The following is an 18,692-nucleotide window of genomic DNA, read 5'->3' as shown; positions in this document are numbered from 1 at the left end:
TAGGCAGAGGCTTTATCACTGTAGCCACATCTGCTTCCCCCCACACTAGTTCTTAAGGGTCTTATTTTGTATTTGAAAAATCATCTTGACCTTTTATGGAACAAAGAAAATATCATGATTTCTGTTAGCCAAATAACATTATTTCAAAATAAACATAAGAAACAAAGATTTTTTTTTGCATTTTAATACTTCTTTAATTAAAGTTATTATTGCATAAAATGACAATAACTTTTTCTTGTTGCCACTCCCCCCTCCCTAATAAAGCCTTGTAAATTTCCCTAGGTCAATTTTGAAGGCAAGCAAATGAAATTGGTACAATTTTGTGAAAGATAAATCAGAGTTGAGTTTGGAAACTACAACATTTTATTAGGGACACCAAAGTTTGCTGCAGCAAAGAAAGCCAGAACAGAAGCAACATCAGGGTTCTAGGGATGGCAAAGGATTTTTATAGACAGAAAGGGAATTAGCTTGACTCCTATTAATTGGACCACAGTTTATCCATCTTACAGAGGCAAGTTTAGGGCAATGGGTTTTATTTTTTTATTGGGTCAAGGTTAATGAACAGGGGCTTGATTGGCTATTTGCATCAACCACCTTGTTGGAGATTTCAAAATTCAACAAAGAGGAAATTTAAAAGGGCTTTTTTTTTTTCTGGCTTGAGGGTCCCTCAGGTATAATAAATGTATTTTATGGGGTTATTAATTGCAGCATAGTTTGTAATAGTAATAGCTTGGCACCAACCTAAATGCCTCTCTGTAGGAGATTGCTTAAATAAATCATGATATTCACATAACACAGAATATACTGCTCCTAGGAAGAAAGAGGCAGTTCTTTATGTACTGATATGGAAGGATTTCCAGGATATTTTTACATAAGAAAGTGAAGGAACCTGCGGTCACCCCTCGGGCTGAAGTGTGGTTTGCTGGCCTAGCGGGGGAGCGGCCGCGGCAGGCCAAGCCGCTGCCCCCATAATAGGGTGGCTGGTCGGACTCACCGCCACCCCTGAAGGAAGCTTGGCATGGGCGCAGAGTGCCCTCGGGTCTCCCCTTCTCGGCAGCCATGCTTCCGCGGCCGCCCCTCCTCCCAGATGGCGCCACACGATGCCTGTGGGGCGGCACCCTTCTTCTTCTTTCTCCCTGCGCAGGCGCAGAGCAGAAAATTCCAGTCTGCCCTTTTCCCCTCCCCCGACAGCAGCAACAGCCAGGCGTGGGCGGGAAACTCAAGTCTGCCCTTTTCCCTTCCCCGGACAGCAGCAACAGCCAGGCGTGGGCGGGAAACTCCAGTCTGCCCTCCACCCCAGCAACAGCAGCCACCAATCCCTAAACCCTGCCCCTTCCCCCAGCAACAGCGACAGCCAATCCCTAACCACCACCCCTCCCCCGTCCAGTACTGCCCACTGACCTTTTGCCGGCAACCAATCAGAACAGGGCGTGGCTTTGACCAATCAGCCTTCCCCAGCCCCTATAAAACTGTTGCCTCTCCCTCAATAAAGTGGACTTGCGTGTTTACCTTGTCTCCGCGGTGGTTCTTCTGCCGTGCGCCCTCCAGTCCTGAGAGCCCCCGACAAGGGCCTGGCCTCCCTTGTCCCCAGTTCGTCGCCGGCTTCTCCGGGCGACCCCTTCGTCGCCGGCTTCGCCGGGCGACCCCGTCAGCCGAACCGCGCAACCCCTTGTGAGACTGATCCCTCGTCTGCTGCCGGACCGACCCCTCGTCCCAAGCGGGACCGACCCCTCGTCCAGAGCTGGACCGACCCCTCGTCCGCAGCCAGACCCCACCTCTACCGACTGAGCAAGCCGTCGCAGGAACCAAACCATGTATGAAGTGCATTATCTTTTGTGGGAAAAGCAATAAATGTTCACGTATTTTTTTTTTACTGAAAGTCTTTATGTATTTTTAAAAACGATTTCCCCAACCCCCACAGCTAGCTGTCTGCTCTCTGTGACCATTTGCTGTGTGTTCTTCTGTGTCTGCTTGTCTTCTCTTCAGGAGGCACTGGGAACTCATACCAGGACCTTCCAACATGGGACAGAGGCACTCAATCTCCCAAGCCACCTCAGCTCCCTGGTTTATTGTGTCTCTCACTGTCTCTCTTCTGTGTCTCTTTTTGTTGTGTCATCTTGTTGCGCCAGCTATCCAACCTATGCCGGCCAGCTTGCTTTTCACCAGGAGGCTCCAGGAATGTTACTGGGACCCTCCATTTGGTAGATGGGAGCTCAATTGCTTGAGCCCCATCTGCTTCCTTTTATGTATTTTTTATGTATATGACATATTTTGGAAAGAATACATTAAAAAATTAGGGATAACCTCTAGGACTCATATCTAAATGACAGGGCTGGGTAAAGTAATTATTTCTCACGCTATCATAATATATTTTGAATTTTGCACTAATATATTTCCTCATTTTATACACGCATACATATAATGAAAACAGATTGACGGTTAAGAGAAATAGAGTGCAGTTAATTTTAATAAAAATGAAAAATTCTGTACTTGTTTTAAGCTAATGAATTACAGGTTTTGGGGTCTGATAGAAAACATTTTCTCACAATTGTCTATCACAAACCTCCTCAAAACCCTTGTATTTTGTTGTAAACAGAATCTTTGAAATGTTTGCTTCAAAATTAGGAGAAATAAACGGAGCTTCACGAGCCTCCTCCATTGCAAGAAAACAGGTCAGAGGCAGATGTTAGGAAGGTATTTTTCAATTGAACTAGAGGTGATTTCTGGACAGTTACTGCACGAGGTTCTATGAGACTCTTTAAAGTTCTGACTAGTTTATACTATTATTTTACTCTCAAATTATGACCTGTTCTGACTGGTAGAATTTGAAGAGGTGAATGTTAAGTGTGCACAATATTTTTAAAGTACAAGTGAAGGAAAATGCTTAGATAATGAAATAAGAGGGATGGCTTGGGTTCATGGGATCGCTGGGATAACAGAAAATGACAGATAAATTCAGTGGGTTTTTAAGCAAAAAATGGCACAAGTTTCCTGCCACCTTCAGTTTTCTGATGGACGGCTGGGTTCAGGAACTTGGCGTCAGCACCGGTAAACAGGCCTAGGAAGTAGCTTCAGGGGTTCAGCCGGTCCTGGGGAGATGAGAGCGGCCTCCAGCAAGACCACAGCAGTGCTGCCTACAACAGCCTGGCCTGATGCAGCTGAGCTCCAGAACCAGCTTTTCTGGTTTGGCCTCGCCCCACCTTTGTGAACTACACTAGCGGGTTATGCCCAGGAAGGTGTGCGCGCAAGGATGTGCAGGCCTAGTCCTGCCGGGTCCGCCCAGCCGGACGCGGCCGCCAAGCACGGGGGATCGCGCCGAGGCCGCCTCAGCCGTCTTCGGCCTGCCCCGAGTAGCCCGACCAGCCTGCCAGGCACGTCGCCGGGGGCCGCGCTGCGCGACGCCTCCGGACTCTGCGGGCGCCAGAGCCCCTCTCTTCGGACAGGGAGGGGCGCGGCGGCGTCACGTGACGCCCCGCCCCCGCCCGGGCCCAGTCACGTGGGTGGCGCGGCCGCTGCGTCAGTCACGGTCGGGGCTGCGGGAGTCCAGTCGCCTGTGCCGCCAGCGGACGGGGCGGGGATCTCGGTGCCAGGTCTTCGCCGCCGCGCCCCCGCCTCCTCCGTCAGCCATCCTGGGCTCGGCCTGACAGTCATGGAGCGGGTCGGGACCGCCGCCTGTTCTGGGTGAGGTGCGTCGACGCTGCCGCCGCCTTCGCGTGCTGAGGCCTCCTCGCCCCCGCCGCCGCCCGGAGCCGCTCGCCCTTGGCAGCCCGTCGCCGTCCACCGGGGGAACTCGAATGCGCGGCCGGTGAAGGTGCAGGCCCGGCGCCGCCTCTGCCGCAGCCGGGAGATGGTTCGGGCCTAGCGGAGCCGGGACTGGAGGTGAGACGGGCCGTCGTACTGACTGAGGGCCCGGCCGGGGCCGGCCCGGGCCGCGGGGGCGGAGGACCGCCTGGGGGTCCGCAGTGACCCACCGGTTTAGGGCTGCCTAATTCGGCTTCGCCCCTCTTCTCGGCGTTCCTTGCCCGACACCCCCCCCCCACACACACACACAAAAAGGCGAACCCAACCCTAAGAAGGATTCCCAGAAATCGATCTTTTCAGTGTTTTTCCTTTCCTCTTTCGTTCCTAAATCCATTTCTTCCCTCACAGCCGCACGGCTGATAATGTTACTTTTTAATTCCTTTCACATCTCAAATTATTTCTAGTAAAAGAGAAAATAGGCCCAGATTCTGGCATCATTACTCAACTAGTTCTCGCTTTCCTCTCGCGATTCTGCGCACCTCCCCTCCCCTCCCCTTCTCGCCTTTGCAAAAAAAAAAAAGGGGGGGGGAATTACCACCCTCGATTGGCGAAGAGGGTTGACTAAAAATGGGGATGGGGGTGTAATCCTTGAATACTCCCCACAACTTAGTAGGTATGTTGGCTAGTTGTCCCGATAGTTTATATTCGGGTATTGATGTTCAGACCTTTGCTCCAGCTGCCTGTGCTCGGGGTTAATCTCGTAATTGACGTCAGTGCTTTGTTCCTTCCACTTTGCTGTTCTTTTCACTCTTTTGAGTATTATGGATCATGGAGCATAGGAGTTTGGGGAGTATCCTTATAGCCTTTCGTTCACAAACGGCATCATTTATAGAGGGCCTAAAGCACAAATCTGAAATACTTGTGTAGAGTTCAAGCTAAGACGAAGAGTTCGATTTAGGATTCTAGTAGTTTTCAGTTGTAATTCAGAATTGTGTGATTTCTCTGTTGACCAAAAGGAGATTTTAAAGTAGGGCCAGTCCCTTTTACAGTGACCGGTATTTTTCTCGACGTATTCTGAGCTATAGGTGCCTGTGAATAGGCTATTTGTAAACCTGACATTTAAAATACGTGCTATTTTCTGGGGATCATTTTAAAATCTCAAAGCTGTGGGTCCATATTGATTCTGAGAAGTGTTGTAAAGTGTTTCCTTTATTTTACTGTCCTTGAATTTATCAAAATTGAAATATTTATGAGAACTTTCTTAATTTGGGATTTGATAAAGAGGCTTTGTGGCCTGTGAGTCTGCTTAGAATCATCTTTGGTCATATGTGCATAAAGAAGTGTTGGCAAGTGGCCACTTGATTTTCAACAAAGCTGGCTTCTTTAAATTTCTCATTTATGGCTCCACTTTTCAGTCACCAAACATAAAAAATGTCTCAATTTATTTTTTATTAACTTACGAAAAACCTGGAAGCAGTAAAATGTTTTTTTATACCAGCAGTTCATTCAGTTTGTGGTGGTTTCCAGGTTGATGACAAATTTTTGTTACCTTTGTAGGAACAGTAGGTAAACATTAAAAATTTGCTTTAGGAGGGAGGCAAGATAGAGAATCTGAATGACCAAACTTTTACTGTTTGGTTGAAAAAACAACAACAAAACTTATCTGTGTTAATTGGAAAGTGGTGTACATTTTTTAAGAGGAAAGATTGTTCTGTAGTGTTATTGTGAAATTGTGTAATTAAGGATCCTTAAAGATAGAATGTTTTAATTCAGATTCACTTTTTACTTGTCAGATGACATACATTCTTTTCACTGTGCTCTTGAGTTATTGTATCCCCTCATGTAACAGTTATTACATTCTACTTTGTATTGCAATTTTCTTACAAGCTGTTGTAGTGTATTTAGAACAAGGACTTAACTGCTCTCTGTATTCTACTAGGTATTTTATGTAAATTTATACATTTGAATGTGATTTTTTAAATTTAAAATTGTTATTCTATCAAGTTATTTCACATGAGAGCAATCTAAAGAAAGCTACAAGAGCAAGTGCTAGTATTTGAAGGGGAGAAAAGTGAATATCAACTAGAAAATGACAGAAGATGAAGTCTTCTAGAAGTTACATATATTACTATTTTTGAGGGGCTAAAGTAAATGTCATGATTTTGTATATACTTGAGAGGAACAAAGAAAACAGGTATTTCTTCTTTTGTGGCCATCTACTGGTCCAAAATGTATGAGAACTTCTTTTTTCTTTGCAGTATCTTTAATAAAATCAAAGAAGAGATCTTTAGAATTGAGGGAGTACTTGGACAATGACCCAGAAGTGCAGTCTGTATTCTAAAAATTGTTGGCTTAGATTTTATTTTTATGTTAGCTCTATTATATAGATATATTACTATAAAGCTTTCCTGTATAAATATAAAGGTTTCCAGCTTTTTAAATCCAAATCTTCATTATGGCTTATCCATTCCCTCTTTCATTTCCTCTGATGTGTTGAAGCAATTACATTTGATTTCTGGAAGGGTGTTTTCCAGTCTCAGTTAATGTGAAATAATGTGTAGTCCATGACTAAAGATTGCTTAAAGCTAACCTGACCTGTAACATGCTGCTTTTTCCTTTGGGATAAGAAAAGCACCCCTACTTGTAACTCCGCCCATCTTGGTTATTTGAAGTGATACTCTAGTACAAGGAAGAGGGCAGTAATAAAACATTCCAGTTACTGAGTTTTGACTGATCATCTGCATTCCTGTTTGTCTTGATGTTAATTTTCAATGGCACCATATTCTGAGAATTTTAGAAATTTAGAAATATTAAAACCACTAGAATTCATTTCTGAAATATTCCAAAACATTTTCATATTGAAACTATCAAATCTTTATTTGAAGGAAACAAATTTTATTTAAAATCTACCTGATTCATCAGCTATACCTTATTAAAAACCTGTAACCCGAGGAAAGTTCTGAGGAAAGGCTCTTCATGTAACTTATCCCTCTTGGAGTGGCTAACGAGCCATTGTGGTGGCTTTTAGACAGAGACACAGCTTATTACTGAGTACTGAAAGCTGGACTAAAACTAAACTTATCATTTTGATCGTTTTCTAGGACAAGTAAAGGAACTGCATACATTCCTTTCCCAAAGTTGTGTAGGGAAATAAAAGTTGGGACTGATGTGAATAGACCATCCCGTATTGTTTATCTACCCAGAGATTGCCATGATCTGTACTGGGACTGGGCTCCTTGGGGCTACTTTAGACTGGAATGGCTCTCAATTTCGCCAGTTTGGAGCTGCCTTGAGAGTTATGACTTTTTTTTTTAGATTTATTTTATTTATTTATCTACTCCCTCCCCCCCTTTGTTTGCAGTCACTATCTGCTCATCTTCTCTTTAGGAGACATCCGTAACTGAACCTCCTAGGACCTCCCATTTGGAAGAAGGGTGCTCAATCACCTGAGCTCACCTCAACTTCCTGGTTTGTTGTGTCTCTCATTGTCTTTCCTCTTTGTGTCTCTTTTGTTGAGTAATCTTGTTGGATCAGCTTACCATGCCTGCCCACCACGCCAACTTGCCTTCTCGAGGGGGCACTGGGAACTGAACCTGGGACCTACCATGTGGTAGGCGGAAGCCCAATCAGTTGAGCCACATCTGCTTCCCAGTTATGACTTTTTTACTTTTACTTCTCATGTCATCATTAGGGAAGGAACAATTTTATAAAGAGGTTGAAACAGATTAGTACTCAGCATAGACAGACCTTCCTACCTCATTGCTATTGCTGCCATGTCATTCATCTGAAATAACTTTTTTTTCTCTTGCTCCCTGTTAAAATTTCACCATCCTTCAAGGATGCCCAGGGCAAGTACCATTCATTGCTTTCCTAGAATTTTGCCTAATTTCCCACCCTACCCCAATTGTGATCCCTCTCTTTTGAAACCCTGCATCACTTTGTATCTCACTGAATTATTATGCAGCTATTATGGGACTATGTAGTCTGCTGGGCAACATGGAGCAGACTCCATGGGCAACATGGGCAACGTGGAGTCAGGGAAGACTCACTAGTAAAAGAGATAAGTGTTACAATATTTTGTTATCTATCTCTAAAAGATAAGGATTCAAACAATAATCGCAATATTATTTTACACAAAAAAATTAACACTAATTCCTTAATATTGTCACATATCCACTCTGTTCAAATTTCCCTGATTGCACGTTTTGTGTGGGTTTTTTGTTTTGTTTTTTACTTTTGTTTTGTTTTTATAGTATGTTTGAATCAGCGTCCAGATAAGTCCCATACATTGCATTGGGTTGTTATGTGTTTCAATGTTCTTTCTCTCTCTTTTTAATCCTCTTTTATTCTGTAGGTTGTTCTCCATCTTTTTGTTGTTGTAGCTCTCATGCACTTTGTTGAAGAAACCAGGTCTTTGCCTTATGGGATTTCTCACGATCTGGATTGTGCTGATTGCATCCCTGTGGTTTTATTTAATGTATTCATTTGTCCCTTGTATTTCGTCTAAATTAGTGTTACATCTAGACATCTAAAGGCTTGATCCTATTCATGCTTGTTTTTTTTTTTAATCGATTTTATTTATTTTTTTAATCTCATTTTTTTTTAAAAGATTTATTTTCTCCCCTTCCTCTCCTCCCACCCTACTGTTTTTTCTGTCTGTGTTGTCTTCTCTTCTCATTTTCTCTCTTGGATTCACCAGGATTTGATCCTGGAGATCGCTGATAAGGAGAAAGGTTCCCTGACAGCTGCGCCACCTCAGTTCCTGGTTTCTGCTGCACTTCACCTTGACTCTGTCCCCTTGTCTCTGTCTTGATGCGTCTTGATCTTGCTGCATGACTTACTTGAGCGGGGCATTGGCACACCACACAGGCACTTGCATGGGCACTTGTATGGGCACTGGCTCACCATGCAGGCACTCATGCAGGCACTGGTTTGCTCTTCTTTTTCACCCGCAGGTCCTAGAGATCGAACGCAGGTCCTCCCATATGGTAGGCGGAACCTCTGTCACTTGAGCCACATCTGCTTTCCTCAAGCTTGTTTTTCGTTTTTTGAATAGCAGGAATACTTCATAGGTAGTTTATGCAGTTCCTGTTCACTCTTAAACCTTCAGCCTGGCTTCTTATCCCACTTACTCTTACCAAGGCTGCCTGTGACCTCCATATTGTCAAATTGAGTGGTCTTTGCTTAGTTCTTTACCTCTTTCTTTGCTTGATACTCTTTTTTTTTTTTTTTTTTTTTAGCAGTAGATGCTCTTTATTTTTGTCTTTATTTTTTTAATGTAACATTAAACCCTCACTTGATACTCACTTGATACAACCCCTCACTTGATACTCTTATTTTTTCCTTAATGTTTTCTTCCTTGACTCAGCCCCATTCCTGACTTTTTTCCTACTAGCTGCTCCTTTGTAGACTCTAATTCTTTGATTTTGGTAGTTCCTGGATTTTATTATAGCTTTGGCTTTCTCTTTTCTCTCTTCTGGGTGATCTCATCCACTTGGTATTGCCTTAGCTACCATCTCTAAGTGTTTTGTGAATACCAGGACTCTTTCATCAAACTGCATACCCCTTTAGATTGTCCAGTAGGCACTTTGTTTTTGTTAGAATGGCACGTAACTTATGCAAAAAAGGAATTTACGGGAACATGGATTCCAAAAAAGAACTTAACAGTTAAGCGGTAGGAGGACAGCTAGAACTGAGGAGGAGCTGGATCCAAGGGTTCAGAATGTGGTCTAGTATCTGTCTCTCATCTGAGATGCTCATTGTATGTTCAGTTAGTACTCTTTTGCTGCAGACCAGCTTTAGCATTTGCTAATGCCGTCTGAGTTTTAAATCTAGTATCTTCTGCCATCAAAGAGAGATTGTCCTGAATCTTTAGTCCCAAATCACAGGAAAGGACTCATTAGATTATATGTCCACCTTTGGACCCTCAACTTTGGCTAAGGTACTACATTTATAATAACATGCCCTAGCTTTAACATTCCAGGGAAGAAGTGGAGTAAAGGGTACTCTATTCATCCCATGGCTATCTTAGTATACACACTCCTACCTTCCCCCAAATATATATTAAATATTTTCTGTTTAACATCATCTTATCTTGCTGTATATACACCAGCAAACTCACTTATATGGAACACATATATGGGACACATATCTAGCTTTTAAATCCAGAGGTCACTATTGCCTTTTTTTTTTTTTTAATTTTTATTGAGGTATAATTTACTTATCATGAAATCTACCTATTTTATATATTTTTTATTTTATTTTATTTTTAAAAAGATAGATTACATAAATGTTAAATAAAAAATATAGGGGATTCCCATATGCCTGCTCCTCACATATCTCCCGCATTTTCCCACATTGACAACATCCTTCATCAGTGAGGTAATTCATTGCAATTGATGAGCACATTTTGGAGCATTGCCACTAATCATGGATTTAAGTTTACATTGTAATTTACACTCTCTCCCACCCAGTTCTTTACATTATGGCAAGATATATAATGTCCTGTTACCTATTGTTGTAATGTCATTTCAGGACAATTCCCAAGTCCTGAAAATGGCTCTATATTACACCTGTTTTTCCCTCCCCTGCCCTCAGAACCTCCAGTGACCCCTGCCTCCACATCAGTGATGGAATCTCTTCCATTGTTAGAATCACAGTGAGTCTATAGTTACTATTGCTCTTTGAGTTCAGATTCTTAAGGTGATAGCCTTAAATTATGAAACCAGTAAATTACATGGGCCTTCATTTATTGACTAACTTCCTGGCATAAAATTCTTTGGTTAGCCAACCTACACATTTTCAGTTCACTAAGAGGAGTTTCCTCATCTTTTGTCTTAATTTAAGATTACCAAATACTGAGAGGACGTTTGGGGAGGAGTTTTGAGGGAGGACAGTTGTATGTTGCCTCAGCACAAGGTTTGGCAAACTAAGGTCAGCAAGCCAAATACTGCCTATTTTTGTATTGCCTGCAAACTAAGAATGGTTTTCTCATTTTTAAAAGATGGGGGAAAAAAGAATAACGTTTTGTAGCATGTGAAAATGACATGAAATTCAGATTTAGGTGTCTGTAAATGAAGTTTTTTTTGGAACAGACAGCCGTACCCATTTGTTTGTGTTTTGTTTATGGTTGCTTTCACAGCTGCAAAGGCAGAGTTGAATATTTGTGACCCTATGACTAGCAAAGCCTAAAATATTTACTGTGTGGCCCTTCATAGTAAATGTTTTTTGATCCCTGACTTGGATAGATACTTGGGTCTGGGTATTGCCTTAAGGGTTGAACAATTAGTTGCAAAGTGTCTGTTTAATATTTTTGTTTGTAGAGTATTGATATAGAATTCAGCTTCTGTAGTACATCAGTGACATAAAACTAACTGGCTAAATAGCACTCTGTTTGTGTTTTACTTGCAGAAAGGGCTTTCCGCATCAGAATTCCTAATTGTCCTGCTCTTTTTTTTTTTTTTTTTGGTGCACCTGTCTGCCCTGGAATGCTGTCTGGTAGCATGATACAGAAGGCTACAGGAGGTAGCCAGAAGCATGTTTGTTGTCAAGCTTCAGATACTTCAATTTCGGAGCACATGTTCTGAATCTTGGGAGATACTTGTGCAAACCAAGAGCTGCCATCTTCTCAGACCAGGGCTGGGCATTCTTGTTGCTTCCTAACTGGACTTGATGCAGCGAGTTTCCCATTTTAGAATCTGTTACTCGGCAATTCTTCATTCCTTTACCAGTTTCCTTATTAGGATTCTTTTGATCTAAGTGACAGAAACCTTTCCAACTACCTGAAGCAAGAGCGGATTTACTTAAAAGATGTAGCTAAATGGAATTGAAGAAAGTTAAATAGGCAGGTCATGGAAGGGCAAGGATTCACCAGAGACATTGATAAACCCTTGGAAAGTTCTCTCTTCTCTGGTTTTTCTTTGTAGATATGCTGCCTGCTTTCAGTGCAGTTACCAGCTTTCTTCATATGGAAAATATAGCTGCCATAAATTCCCAAATTTTACATCTTAGGGTTCTAGCTAACAGAGAGACTAGACCAACTCTTCCTTGGTTCTAGGCTTAAACATCCTAGACAGGGGATCTGGGTTGAACTTGGTGTAGGTGGCCTAAGTGATACTCCTTCAATTGTGTAGAGTTGAGTAGACTCTGGGAAGGAAATGGTGGTTGGCCCAACTCCCAGTTGATCCTAGAGTGAATGTCTTAATGGTTAACTGGTGGGAGCTGGGGATGGGCCTGTGACTTGCCTGGCTTTAGTTAGGGATACAAACTCTGCCTGTTATTGATACTCTGATGGTAGAGTCATACTATAGGTTGCATGTATCATGGCTCCTTTTATTATAGCTATGTGAATAGGGGAGAGAAATCCCAGAAAAGCAAGAGTAGAAATGGTCAGATAGCCCCACTATGCAGTGCTTAAAACACTCTGTAGAAACCTGCAAGTTATCCTTGATTCCTCTGTTTTACTTCTCACATCTGATTGGCCCAAGTATTCAATAGTTCCCTGACATCTTTAAATCCAAAGCCTTTCTTTATGTTAGTTATCTTCCTACTATTATTATTGCCCTATTTCAGGCCTTCATTTCTTTTTTAAAAATTTCTTTATATATATATATATTTTTTTAAAGATTTATTTTTATATATTTAATTCCCCTCCCCTATCCCTGGTTGTCTGTTTTCTGTGTCTTTTTGCTGCGTCTTGTTTCTTTGTCCACTTCTGTTGTCGTCAGCGGCATGGGAAGTGTGGGCGGCGCCATTCCTGGGCAGGCTGCACTTTCTTTGGCGCTGGGCTGCTCTCCTTACGGGCGCACTCCTTGCGCGTGGGGCTCCCCTACGCGGGGACACCTCTGCGTGGCAGGGCACTCCTTGCGCGCATCAGCACTGCGCATGAGCCAGCTCCACACGCGTTAAGGAGGCCCGGGGTTTGAACCGCGGACCCTCCATGTGGTAGACGGACGCCCTAACCACTGGGCCAAAGTCCGTTTCCCTCTTTTTAAAAAATTTCTTTATATTTAAAGGAGCTTTAGATTACATAAATGTTACATGAAAAATATGGGGGATTCCCATATGTCCCAACCCCTCACCCTCCCACACTTTCCCATGTCAAGAACAACCTTCATTAATGTGATACATTTACTAAAATTCATGAACACATATTGTAGCATTGCTGCTAACCGTGCACTATAGTTTACATTATGGTTTACCCTCTGTCCCACACAATTTTGTAGATTATGACTAAATATATAATGGCCTGTGTCCATCATTGCAATGTCATGCAGGGCAATTGCAGTGCCCCCAAAATGCACCTGTTCTTCTCTCTCCCTCCCCTCAGAACCCCCCGTGGCCACTGCCTTTATGTCAGTGATAAAAGTTGTTCATTGCCAGAATAACAATAACTTTTAGTCCATTGTTCATTCCCCAGTTGTGAGGATTTTGGGATGGTGATGCCTACTCTGTTTTCAGTTGAGAGGGGGCCTAAGTCCCAAGGGGCAGATGGATGGAACTATCTTCCTTATAGTTGCAGACATTCTCTGTTCTATGGGATAGGTGTTGTCCATCATCTTCATGTTAGTTGTCCTGGATAGGTCCAGTGAACTGGAGAGTAGGTGTTGCAACTCTGTTGAGATTCAGGACTCAACTGGCACATAAATGGACAAAGACTAAAGTCTCTGGGACATATATTCAACAAGTATAGTGTCAATTATAGGTTTAAATAAAAGGGGCAGAAGAGCCATGTATAGGGAAACTATAAATGAGTCTAAGTCTGTTATACTGTGAAGGATAAATTCCAGAGTAAGGCCTACTGACTTACTTTGTTCCTGAGGATACTGAGTTCCTGAGCTTGTCTGTACTGCTTATAGTGTCTGGATGTCTCTAGAGCCCTCAGGAGCCCTGCTATTTGAGGCTCTGTTTACTGTGGCAGTCAGTGAGATGCTGCTGAGACGTGCATAACTGTAACGTCTGGAATGACCTTCCGACTCATTTTGAAATCCATTAGTCATAAAAAGTAATTTGTATTTAATATTTCCCCCTTTTGGTCAAAGTGTTTTTCCAGATGCATTGCTAGTTGGTGTTTGGTAATAATCCCTCAGTTTCAAGGAAGCTTATCCCTAGGACTCATGTCCCGTGTCGGGCGGGGGGGAAGGTAGTACATTTATATGCTGAGTTTGGCTTAGAGAGAGGCCACATTTGACCAAAAAGGAAGCTCTCAGGAGGTAACTCTTAGGCAATATATAATAGTTAGCTAAGTTTCAATTTCACAAGAAAAGGTTCATAAGTATAATAAAATCATCAATATCAAAGACCTGGCATAATGGTCTGTCTTCACTAGGTACTGCCCTTGTACTTGGGGGATTCTTGTTGTTCTATTAGAGGATATAGCAGGACTCCCCAGGATGGGAATCCAGTATTCTTTTGGTTATTGTGTAAGTCTTCACCCATCGAGACAATGCCCTATGAACACTTGTACATATTCATATGCCTTAGAGGCATGCCCCAGAAGCATCCCTCCCCACACATCCTGCATCACTGATACTCTGCACCAGTGATCCTCCCCTGCCATAATTGTGCCCTTTCTGAGATGTAAATCCTCTCCAGAAACAAAGCCAACCAAATAAAATTAATAAGAAAATGAAATAATAGTTTAAAAAATAACAAAATATTTAAAAAATTAAAATTTCGAAATAATAGAAAAAATTTTCAGACATTGTGTCTTTCTTCCCTGTAAGATCTGTTGTCTTACATGTATAGTAACAGTTTCTTCTGTATAGTCCCCCAGTGTCTTATTTTTTTTTCATTTTATCTTCAAAAAAAAAAAAACTTTAGGTTACAGAAAAATCACATCGAAAATATAGGGGATTCCCATATACCAGACGCCCTCCCCCTTTTCCACCCTCCCCTATTAATAACATTTTACACACTGATGGTACATTCATTACAATTGATTTACAGATCTAGAAACGCTGCTACTAACATTGGTCAGTTGTTTACATTATGGTTTACATTTTGGACCATATACTTTTTAAAAAACTATTTATTTTTAAAAAGATACTTATATAACATAAACATTATAGAAAAATACAGGGGGTTCCCATATGCCCAGCTCTCTACATCTGGGTCCACATTAACATCTTCAATGAAAGATGTGGGGTAATTTATTACAATTGATGAAAACATTTTGGAGCATTGCCACTAAGCATGGATTATAGTTTACACTCTTGCCTGCACAGTTATGGCAAGATATGTAATGTCCTGTATCTGTCTTTTTAATGTCATTCAGGACAATTCCCAAGTCCCAAAAATACCCCCCATATTACACCTGTTTTTCCCTCTCCCTGCCCTCAGAACCTCCAGTGGCCAGGGCCTCCACATCAGTGATGGAATTTCTTCCATTGCTAGAATCACAATAAGTCTGTAGTAGAATACCAGTGAGTCTACTTTAGTCAATAGTTCATTCCCCAATCCTGAGGATTCTGGAATGGTGGTGCCTACTCCACCTCTAATTGAAGGGGGCCTTTGATTCCATGCAGATGGATGGGACTCTCTTGCTTAAAGTTACAGACTCTCTTGGTTCCTTGGGATGATCGCTGTCCATCATCATCTCCTTGTTAGTTGTCCTTGGTGAGTCCAATGAACTGGAGAGTAGATGTTGCAACTGTCATGAGATTCAGGGCCCAGCTGGCACATGGACAGCCCAAAGATTTTAGTCTCTTGGATGTACACCTATCAATCCTATTACTAATTATAGTCTCAAATAGAAGGGTCAGAAGAGCCATGTTTTGGGAAACCATAACCGAGTCCATCTCTGTCAAGGGGGAGCATAAATTCCAAAGTAGGGCTCTCTGACAAGGCATCAAATTGCTGAACTATCTGCCCTTACTGTAGTGTCTAGATGTCTTCAGAGCCTTCATGAGCCACACTATTTGAGCTAGTATTTACTTAGGAAGTCTTTGAAATCCTGCTGAGACATGCGTAAGTGTTACTTTTGGAATGACCTCCCAACTCACTTTGAAGTCTCTTAGCCATATAAACTCATTTGTCTTTACCTTTTCCCTTTTGGTCAATGCCTTTATCCAACTGCATTTCTAGTTAGTGCTTGGTAGTAATCGCTCAGTGCCAGGGAGGCTCATCCCCAGGAGTCATGTCCCACACTGGGTGGGGAAGATAATGCATTTATGTGCTGAGTTTGGCTCTGAGAGAGGCCACATTTGAACAACAGGAGGCTCTCTGGAGGTAACTCTTAGGCACCCTATAATATTAGGCTAAGTTTCAATTTCATGAGTAAAGGTTCATAAATATGGTCATCAATATTAATGGCCCATCAGTGGATCATCCTCCTTCACTAGTCATTGCCCCTGTTCTCAGGAGATTCTTACTGTTCAATTAGAGAATGTGGCAGAGCTCCCCAGGATAGGAATTTGATATTCTTTTGGTTATTTTATGGATCTCAACTGACCATGACAATGCCCCATGAACATTTGAATACATTTATATGCCTTATATGTATGCCCAGGTGAACCACCTCCCATGTATCCCCTATCACTTACACCCTGCACAAATGATCCTCCACTGTCCAAGTTGTAACCTTTCTGTGATCCAAAACTTCTTCAAACTGAAGCCAACAAAATAACCAGATAGAATTAATAAGAAAATGAAATAATGATGGTTTTAAAAAATACAAAAAAAAAAAAATTGGAATAAAACACAATAAAGGGAAGCAGACTTGGCCCAATGGATAGGGCACCTGCCTACCACATGGGAGGTCCACAGTTCAAACCCCAGACCTCCTTGGCCTGTGTGGAGCTGGCCCATGTGCAGTGCTGATGCGCACAAGGAGTGCCGTGCCATGCAGGGGTGTCCCCCGCGTAGGGGAGCCCCACGCACAAGGAGTGCGCCCCGTAAGGAGAGCCGCCCAGCGCGAAAGAAAGTGCAGCCTGCCCAAGAATGGCACCACACATACGGAGAGCTGACACAACAAGATAACACAACAAAAAGAAACACAGATTCCCAGTGCCACTGATAAGTGGTCACAGAAGAACACACAGTGAATGGACACAGAGAGCAGACAACCAGGGGGGCGGGGGGTGGAAGGGGAAAGGAATAAATAAAAAATAAATCTTTAAAAAAAAACACAGTGAAAAAATATTTTTAAAAAAATAGGTTTTTTTTTGACATTATATCTTTCATCACAGTAAGACCATACACTTTCATAGGTTTTGACAAAAATTTAAATAGCCTGTATCCGTTACTGTAAGATCATACAGAACATTTTTGATGTCAAACCTTCATTTCTCACTTGGATTATTACAACAGTCTTCTTGTTTATTTTTGACCACTCTAATCTACTCTCCTATTAGAGAAGAATGATTTCCCCCCATAAACTGCAAATCTGATTTTTGTCATTTCTCTTCTTAAAATACCATAATTGTGTTCCTTTTCCTGTGGTAGTATTTTTCTAACTGGGAATTCTTAGGGATCCATGAGTTTTATGAAACTTCTGAAGGTCTGCTTTATAGCCAGATATTCCCTTGGGACTTTCGTTGCTGTGTTTACATTTTGTTTATTTTTGTGTTTGTGCAACGTTATAATGCAGTGATGATTTTGTAGTGGTTCACACAGGGAGAGATACTGGGTTACAATATGGTGTGTGTTAATACAGGCAGGTCAAAACCAAATGAGCACTATCCTTACTAGTTAGTAAGATGTATATGTAGAGCCCATCTTTGTAATTAATCAACATGAAACACTTTGCTTGCAGCATGCGTGTTTTATACCGAACTTCAGCAGTGGTTACACTAGATACACATTTAATGTAGATTTCAATACAGCACTTAAACACAAATGAACAAGGTAGATTGCCAGAGTTAACAAGTGAGGCCTCTTTAAAACTGACTTTCAAGAACTGCTAGCTGGTATGATATTTAAGTTCCGATTTCCCTGAACTACACAAAAAGACTTGTGATTATTAAGTTCATTTAGTATAATACTTTTATAAGCATTCTCTGCATTAGTATTATTGAAGTTAAATTATAGAAGCAGTTTAAAAATACAGAACCAGGCTTGGGACTGCATGTATCCATTATTAAATCCAACATTGTTGGTCTAATTTCTGCAAAATAACACTGTCACATTAATGTTATTTTAAATTTTGTTTTATATTTAATTTCTAAAGTTGTTTAGTTTTATAGTACATAAGAGTTATAAGTATAATGAGATTATACCTAGTTTAATGTTTACACTATTTTATTACCCTTATAATAAAAATAATTTAAGTCAATACTCAGGATCTGGAGATTTAATTTTCTTTGAAAAGTTACTCTTATATCTTTCAGGTTTGAAAAACAAACCTACAGTTTTCGTCTGATACCATAAGTCTCTCTAGTCTTATCTTTTGTTTTGTACTCCCCCAACCTTATTTTTCAACTACACCAATCCATCTTCAGTCTCTGGGTGTCCTGTATCCTTTCTGCTTCTGGATGAGTGCACATGCTGTTCCCTCTGCTTGGAACACAACATGCATATGCACGTACTCTTGGAACACAATACGTAGACAGACAGACACACCATTTCAACATTCAGGTTAGCTACAACCATAATCACCTTGGGTATGGGGAGATCTTTTATTTCTATATCCAAATCTTCAGCTGTTGTGCAGTGTCTGGCACAGTTTATGCACTGGTTAAGTATTTGTTAAGAATGGTAACATTGTACCATATATGGTATATTCTGAAGAGGCAAATTTTTAAATTGGAGTTGTAAAGCCTTCAAAATTCTGAATTATGTCTAAATATGTTACAAGTCTGAAATAGAAAATATTTTGTATACATTTACTCTTACCACTCACCAAATTGATCTTTCAAATAAAATCTTTTTTCCATAATATATAATTCATTTTTAATTTTTAAGTTTGTATTCCTATGATTAATGAACATTTTGAAAATGGCATATTTAACATT

At 41.5% G+C, this 18,692-nt stretch overlaps 1 protein-coding gene across 3 annotated transcripts in view; it reads left to right on the top strand.

Annotated features, from left to right (window-relative positions):
* The first annotated feature begins 2,920 nt into the window (after positions 1-2,920).
* The window catches only part of AFF4 (ALF transcription elongation factor 4), a 114,945-nt gene continuing 99,173 nt past the window's right edge, over positions 2,921-18,692 (top strand). The window contains exon 1 of one of the 3 annotated variants that reach the window (XM_058278639.1): positions 2,921-3,879. The gene's annotated coding sequence lies outside the window, so the exon portion shown is untranslated. The remainder of the gene's footprint in view (positions 3,880-18,692) is intronic. The other 2 variants (XM_058278618.2, XM_058278629.2) reach the window with 2 other exon arrangements.

The sequence above is a fragment of the Dasypus novemcinctus genome, chromosome 2, assembly GCF_030445035.2.
Source record: "Dasypus novemcinctus isolate mDasNov1 chromosome 2, mDasNov1.1.hap2, whole genome shotgun sequence".
NCBI classification, from domain to species: Eukaryota; Metazoa; Chordata; class Mammalia; order Cingulata; family Dasypodidae; genus Dasypus; species Dasypus novemcinctus.
The sequence above is the reverse complement of the archived record's forward strand: the minus strand, read 5'-3'. Positions and strand labels throughout refer to the sequence as shown.